Source organism: Diabrotica undecimpunctata, chromosome 4, assembly GCF_040954645.1.
Source record: "Diabrotica undecimpunctata isolate CICGRU chromosome 4, icDiaUnde3, whole genome shotgun sequence".
NCBI classification, from domain to species: domain Eukaryota; kingdom Metazoa; phylum Arthropoda; class Insecta; order Coleoptera; family Chrysomelidae; genus Diabrotica; species Diabrotica undecimpunctata.
Window position 1 is genome coordinate 44,846,441 of NC_092806.1, and position 8,604 is coordinate 44,855,044.

Below are 8,604 nucleotides of genomic sequence, written 5' to 3' on the forward strand. Positions count from 1 at the left end.
GGTCCCAAATATCGCCAGTATAAACGCTTTTGTAATTACCAAACATAATAATCCTAATACGAAATATACTAAACAATGAAGACAATTTATTAAAAAATTAGAAAGAGACCTAGTAAAAAGATATGTAGAATCAAGGGCTACAACGTCAGGATTATATTCTAACAAACTATAATGAAATACTCTGGAATGCCGACATAAAATCGACCTAATCCACCACCAGGTAAAAGAGAGCATTGCAAATACTGCAAGAAAAGGAAAACCCGATATTTTTGCAAATGTTGGTTATGCATGGATGATATCGTAGCCTGCTGTGAGGTGTGTATTTAGCAAAAAAAAACCTAAGAAACTGTCCACGTGATTAATTTTTCTGTATTCTCTATGTCATATAATTTTGATGAACTCTTTGTGTTTTTTAATATAGTTGATTTTTTGTAAGTGTGGTAAGCTGTCAAAATTATTATGTCAAATATATCACTTATATTTGATCTACTTTAATTTAATACAAGGTAGGCATAAAGAAACAAAATATTTCCATCAGATGGAATAAAATACCCTATAAGTATAAATGAAAATATTGTGTTTCAAAAATACTTTATTAAAAGAAAAAAAAAAATATAGCCTTATTTGTCATGTATGAAATACTGTTTTATTTTTATTAATTAAGGTGCTAAACAATTACAAATTAAATATACGGAATATATTAACAGCACTACATAACTAACATTTACATTCGCAAGCGCAACGATATTTTCCATCAGGCCCCAACTTGGCTGTTTCTTCAGAGCAGTCACAATTGCAACCATTTTTTCCAAGACAGTTTTGGCCTTTACAGTCATTTTCACACGTGCAGGTACAGGTACATTCACAGTCTACTACAGTGCCATCTTTCTTTGTAAATTTGCATTGTTTAACAATGGTACGGGATTCGCCTTTCTTGCAACAATCCATTTTCTAAAAACAAAATAATTTTCAATTAGTTTTCTTTCTGAATTTTGATTATATTGCTTAACTTATTATATTTTTTATTTTTGTATTGTGGCAATAAAAAATTCGTAACTTAGGAAATCGGCAAAATTTGAATGGCAACAAAATTAAATTTATAATATAAAAGTATAGTGAAACCCGTCACAAGATGTGGCGCAGAATGTTGACAATTAAGAAAGAGATAAAAGGATAAACTAAATGGAAAAAAGGAAAAACGTTAAGCCAAATATTTCACCAAAAAGACGAAACAAGGTAAATAGTTTAAATCTTGAAGATTCGGAAGAAGACTGTCAAGACCGAGGATTGCGGAGATTAAAGCAACAAGAAACCTCCGCCATAATACAAACTAAGTTATTCCATGTAAAGTAATCTGTCAAATGGACTCTTTTATTAGGCAAAAGTGACAGCTCCTCAAATACGTATGATTAATTGCTTTAATATTGTTCTGAAGCTATTTTCTTGTGGCATTTTAAATTAAAAAATAAATAAATAAATGTCAATAAACGTATTTTAACCTTTAATTGTGGCTTATTCCCATTTAAATAGTAATTAATTGCTTTAAATTGTAAAGAAATATTGCATCAAATTTTAAATTTGTATTTTCTTTAACAATTTTATTAAAACAAGATTATTAAATAATGCAAAGATGGTCATTAACAAACAAACGGCATTTAACAAGCGTTAAAATGGTAAGTGCTATGAATATGATTGAGGTTGATGGGTCATCAACGTGAAACGACTCGTCGACAGGATCGGTAGGAGTAGCTTATCGAAATGTGTATACAACTGCACATGAACTCCATGAGGTTTTAGAAAACACCCACAACATTACTATATGTGGCCAAACTTTGAGGAATAGATTACATGAAACTGAGTCGCACGACAGACGTCCATTGAGGGTTTCCATGCTACGTCATGGAAATCGTGGACTCAGAATAGGGTGTGGCTTACAAGAATGACCTTCTGTGTTACTCACAGATGAAGCTAGGTTTTGTCTTTACCCTGATTAAAGATCTGTAGAGCATCTGGTCGACAATAGAGACTCAGGCAATTTAAATAAAACTCAATATATTGATCTGATCTTATAAGCTTTTGTCCTTCCATATGCCACTACTACAGGACGTATTTTGCGTAACATGTAGGATAATAAAAGTCCACATACTACAGCAACAGTAAGAGATTGGTTTCATAATAAGGATGTGACACTTTAACCATGACCAGAACAATCGCCAGATATTATTTCCATTAAGCATGTATGGGACATGCTTCAGAGACAGATTGTTTCTCATTTGTATAATATTTATACTAGGCAAGGTCTTCAAGATCTATTTAAACAGGGATTCTATATATTTATGGATAGATCTTTATACAGGAGTTGAATTATAGGACAATATTGAAACTGTAGAAAGTTATATTACACGGATGGAACAGAAGCAACAGAAATTCAAAGAAAAAGAGTAAGAGAAAACAAAGCTTACTTTTCACTCGCTCATGTATTCCGCTCCAAAAACACACACTGGAGATCGAAAATTAGGTTTACAAAACTATTATTAAACGAAAGCTGGAAGTTTTTGAAAGAAAAGTCCTAAGAAAAATCAGTCCTAAGAATTCAAGTACAACCATTAACTTTACCAACTGTTTAAAGAGGCACCGATCTCAGAATTCGTCAATCTTCAGGCATTTCGATGGGCTGGTTATGTAGGGAAAATGAAGACTGAAAGATTACCAAAAAGTGCCCTAGATAGTAAAATTTAGGGCGCAAGATCAAAAGGAAGAACACGGAAAAGGTGGGAGGATGAAGTGGCAGCGGACGAGCATTTTATTTGCAGTTTGCTCATAGTTGGTAAAGAATGGAGACGATGTATCGTCGAAATCAATAAAGACATATATTATATCCCTTTAGAAAATGGAAAAATTACGAGATCTTTTAAGGAACTGATATACAGATATACAGTCGATATAGATTATATGGACAAAGCTCAAAAGTTGTAAACATATATAAAGGAAGAGACTGGAGAACATTGCATAAGAAAAAGCCAATTCGCAGCAAAAAAAAATCATATATAGATCACATAGATCACATTTACATAAGAAGAACTGATAGAATAAAGAATCGTCAAAAACAGACAAGGCAATTTAATATTAATATGCCTTAAGAAGGTAAACGAGTCAATACCTAGGATTAAAATATTAGCAACAATAAACGATATCGTAGTTCCACAAGAACAAATAAAAACAGTCGAAACACTCGACAATGATAACAAAGCATCTAGTCAAGAGAGAAGCAAAATGCATAGCCCATTTAAGACGACAAAATGATTATTGTAATGCTCCTCTAAAGTTCCTACGGTATTCTAAATATTTCAAGAACTCTGAAACATACCATTTTTTGTAAACTTTAGTTCATCATACCAAATATTTTTTTTTTAAATCTTGATCTTGCTAATTAGACGAAATTTAATGCTTAAGATGCCGATTTTATTATACCAATTTTGACAGCACCCTGTAAAATGAAAAAGGCAACTTTATACTGTAAATGTAATGCTGTATCGGGTTAATAAGTTTCTAAGGAATTTTAACTTTTATTCTATTAAGATTAGAGTATATTGAACTTTATATACATGCCAGAAAAGTGTAATTTTTATATAAAAACCATCATAACTTAAAAACGGTTCACAATAGGTATAGGGAAGTATTTGTTCAGAGTAATGTGAATATTTCTAAAATTAAAAAATATGCAGGGTGTATGCCATTAAAATAACTAAGTTATAAACAACTTCCGCTATAACCGAAAGTAGCAAATAAATGAAAATATTTGTCACTCTTCAGAACCCCTTCATCCCAATTTCCATGATTCAGTTGCCGTTAGTTCTTTAGATATTTGTAATTTGCCGTTTATCTGCCGCACCCTGTACACCTTAAGCTTCGATGGCGATCATTGAGTTATCGCCGATATAAAATCAGTTTTTATGGTTAGACAATTATAATAGAAGTAGATATACCTACAAGAAATAAAAAAAATACCCTTACCAAAACCAAATACTTAGCAACAAAAAGAAACAATATAAGAAAACTTGAGATGAGCGAATGAAGATAGGGTCAGTACGGGTAATTGGAAACAGGGGTGATTGGAAACAGTACGAACAGAAAACGACGGCTAGAAATAAAATATGGCAACAATATCACATACACAGAATTGCAACTCCATCTTTGCTTATTCTGTGAAATGACATTCAGTTGTTTACCGGCCAAGTGAATCCCCATTTTGAGCAACTTAAATTTGATTGTTTTTAAACACATAAATTGATTTAGAACAGTGCCAATATTTTACAAATTTTATCTTTCTGTATTAGGTAAGTATAGTGATTATATAATTTATAGCTGCTATGAGAATCCTTATATTGCCTAAAATGTTAATGTGAAGGTTATTTACTACAAGAAGTAAGTACATTAAGTATTTACAATTACCCCCTTAAATATTGAGCTTGGGGTAAATGAAAACCCCTGTTGGGGGTAAATGGAAACAACGTGGGGTAAACGGAGATCAATTTTTTTCTGTTAAGGGAGTTATTTTGTTACAGGTCTTGCCATTTTTAAAATGCCGAGAAAGTACATAAGAAAGAGAAAACCATCAAAATACTCTTTGAATTATTTAGTAAATGCCGTGGCAGACGTCAAAACAATAAAAAAGAACACATAAGGAGGCTGCTGCTTACTACAGTATTCTACATTGCGTTATTTATAACTGCATAAAGGGCGGAAACATACCAATTGATAAGATGGGAGCTGGTGTGTCTACTGCATGGTCAGACAAAATTGAAAACCATGTTGTGACATGTTTAAAAGCCCGAGCAAATGTGGGCTATCCTTGCGATAAAGAGTTACAAAATAAATGTAGTTGCCTAAAAGTGCCTAAAAACTCGCTTCAAAGATGGCATCCCTGATGAAGATTGGTATATTGCATTTATGAAACGCCATCCTTCACTTTCGCTAAAGAAACCTGAGCATATTCAAAAACTTAGAAAAGATGCTCGAAAGCCAGAAATCATTTATGATAAATAAACTAAACGATTATAAACTATTATAAACTAAAAGAAGTTGTTCAAAATAATGGCCTCAATCCTCAATGACATCAGTCAATTCATGTTGTCTTTAATGCTGACGAGAGTGGATTTAATAGTGATCCCTCCAGATTTAGAGCTATAGGATCAAAGGATAAAGCTCTATGCAGAGTTTCTGGTGAATCTGCAGAGTTTCTGGCGAGCACTGTCGTGGACTCCCGTCCACTGTCGTGGACGGGAGTCCACGACAGTGCTCGCATGTGTTTCAGCAAATGGAAAGGCCATGCCAGGAACTCTTTACGCTTCTAGCAAGAATCGTTGGATGGAGGAACCTCAATTTTATCATTATTTTTTTAATGGATTTGTACTACATGTGCAAACAATTCGAGGGATACAAAATTTATCAAATTAAAAAGCTGTACTCTTTGTACCGCTGTACGGAAGTCATTGAAGTATTCAAGTAATTGAACAAGCATTCAAACATAACATTGACCTTATTAAGTTTCCCAGTCATTTAACGGATAAATTGCAACCACTTGATAAGTGTGTTTTCAAATCAGTTAAATATATATGGGATCGAAAGTTAGTAGCATATGGAAAGAAGAGAATGGGGGAAGGTACTGGGCGTTTATCTAGGGACAAATTCGTAGAACTTCTAAGTGAAACTTGGCAGGAGGCTATGATCTCACAAAATATTATATCTGGTTTTGAGACTACTGGTCTGTATCCTGTAAATAGTCAAAAATTTCCTGAATCCGAATTTAATTCAGAGCAGCTTCAGTTTTATAAAGAAAAATACTCTCCTCCCAGACTTCTGGTGAAAATACTTTAGATGGAAATAAGAAAAATACTAGCGGATTTATTAACAAAACATTAATAAATCAAGCGGAACCATTATCATTCGAACACCAAACATCTGTAGCTAAATCTGCAACATCAATTGCACAATTAGATATGTCTAGTCTTATTTCTCCAACCAAAGACAAACTGGACCGTATATTTTATGTGGAGTCAACAAGAACAACAAGAAAACTTTACTCTGGCACAGTTAAAAAAATTGCTCCCACAAAGAAAAAGATAATCCCTCGGCTAAAACAGTTGGCCTATGGAGAAGTATTAATGCTAGTGACGTTTTGAACAGAATGAAGGAACAGGAGGATCTTAGAAAGCAGAAAGGAAATAGAAAAAGAAATAAAGTTCAGTACCAAGTAAAAATACAAATACAAAGAAACGTAAAGAGTCAATGTCGTCATCTGATGCAACTGAAACAAAAGAATCTTATGCTGGGAGTGATGACAGTCCATGAGATGAACCGGTAGAAGAAGAGCGACAAGAACTAGAGGCTGCAGAACACCACAAACTCCAGCAGGGAGGTAAAAGGCTGACAACATCTTAGAGATACCTTTGTATGATCGAAGATGTTGATTGGGATGAAAATGAAATTAAGGTTATAGCTCTAAAATGTATGAATGGTACCTGCAAGCAATTTACCCTACAGGAAACTGACATTAGTTTCATCAACTTCCAACAAATTATTGGTATAGCCCCTGAGCCAAATATTTTTATGAAAAGCGAACGAATGTTTTACAAGTTTCCTAATAAGTTAGATATTTTTGAACGTCAGTAAATAAGTGAATATTTATAATTTAAAAAATTCGTTTGTTATACCTACTATGTATTTTATTTTGATAATAATTTTTTTTAAGTTTCCTTAGCACATTTGATATATTCGGGGGTAATTGGAAACATTGGCGTGTTTAATGGAACCAACTTGCACGATTTTTAGATTACAAACCATGTATCATTTTACTCCAGTTTCGTTTAGATTATGTTTAACAGAACCAGAGATCGTTGTTTACATTTACCCCCTTTTTTAGGTTTTTCTTAAAATTTGTGGGGTAAATGGAAACATTGGATACCTTCTTTTTTTGTGACTTTTTCTTACTAGTTTTTATGACATTCTACAATAAACTTTTCGTATAATAGTCAAAAGCTTTTATTTTATTAAAATATGAAACAGTATATTTTTAAATAAATTTCAAATGCTGTTTCATCATGAAATTTCAAATAGTGTTTCCAAGTACCCTGACTGAACCTTGGCCCTTAATCAAAAAAACATATACATTTATGTATTTGGGATTAATAATATCAAACAGAAGAACACCTGAGGGAGATGTGATGACATAAAAAAAAAACTCAATATTACGGAATAAAATAATTTCAAGCAAAACCAAAATTTGATTATAGAACACCATATTATAGAATCATACTGACCTGGAGAATAAGTAACAAAAATAAAGACAAATAAGGGAGACCGAGATAGAACAAATTATAAAGTCACCAAAATGGACAGAATAAATAATATAGGGATCTTAAGGATGTAAACTTATAAATTCAAACTTCGATATAATCGATTGTATAGAGAAACCAAGAATAGCCTGAAGATAAAGTAGATGTGGCAATGGAAGCAAGAAACCTGCAAGATATAAATTCTCAGGATATAAAGAGCTAAAGACAACGGTTAAGAAAACAAATACAAACAACTTTAGAACTCCAAATAAAACTTTTATTAAAAGCCCACAGACTAAAGCAAGAAACTTGAATCAATTAACTGTCCTTAATAACTATAACCATTGTTTCTATAACTGTAAGTGCAATAATTATTATAAACACACTTATATACAAAGCATAAATTACCACAAATACACATGAACTGATTATAGGGCCTGCCACAGAATGTTAAAAATTTCATGAAATCTTTTTCTTGGAAGAATTTTATTAAAATTAAATAACGTTTTATGGAAATAACTGTTCTACGTAGAATTTTATTTTTGTTTCTAGTACAAATTAATATAAAATTGACAGTTTAAATACATACCGATAAAAATACACAAACGTAAACAAACTACTAAAAAATTTGAATTATTAATACTTAAATAGACACGAGTACGACACAGCTAACTAAAGTAGAATGTAAGATAATATTATCTGGTTTTATAATAATTATCATTATGAACGTTACTGTCGTGTCGTGTGCAGGAAGGTTTGCACACTGATATTGACAAGACCCACACGAAATGGGTGATTAATTGATTTCTGGAGTATGCAAAAGCCTTATTATTCTTATGATAAAAATATTGTGAAAATGTTTATTGTTTGTGCGTAATATAAAATATGAAATACAATAACTATTGTTGACGTTATTCTAAAAACTCTACGTACACACATCAAAATCGTGTAGGGGGCAAAGTAATCAAAGAATAATTAAATGTTAATTCTAACACCACTAATACAACGACCGGTCGTTGTATACAGATTGTTTAAAATATTTTAAAAAATAATTAAACAAAAATTATTAACTAAAATTTAAATAAAGTCATAGGAACTTGTTAGTAGAGTGTATGTTATTAACGACAGCTCGATATCGTTCTGGCATACTTCTTGTCAATATCGTATTTCTCAATTTGTTGTCATGGCAATTGAACGCAGTTTCCCAGCTATTTCCTTGTCTGAAACACTAATTCTTGCTGCTCTAGGCATCTTTTCGGGGAATATATCA

At 32.2% G+C, this 8,604-nt stretch overlaps 1 long non-coding RNA gene across 1 annotated transcript; it reads right to left on the minus strand.

Annotated features, from left to right (window-relative positions):
• Window positions 1-620: 620 nt before the first annotated feature.
• On the minus strand, window positions 621-8,138 carry LOC140438222 (uncharacterized). The gene is made up of 2 exons (XR_011950459.1): window positions 7,924-8,138; window positions 621-951 (listed from the first exon to the last, which is right to left on the minus strand). It is a non-coding gene; the product is annotated as an uncharacterized lncRNA (long non-coding RNA).
• Between the last annotated feature and the right edge of the window lie 466 nt (window positions 8,139-8,604).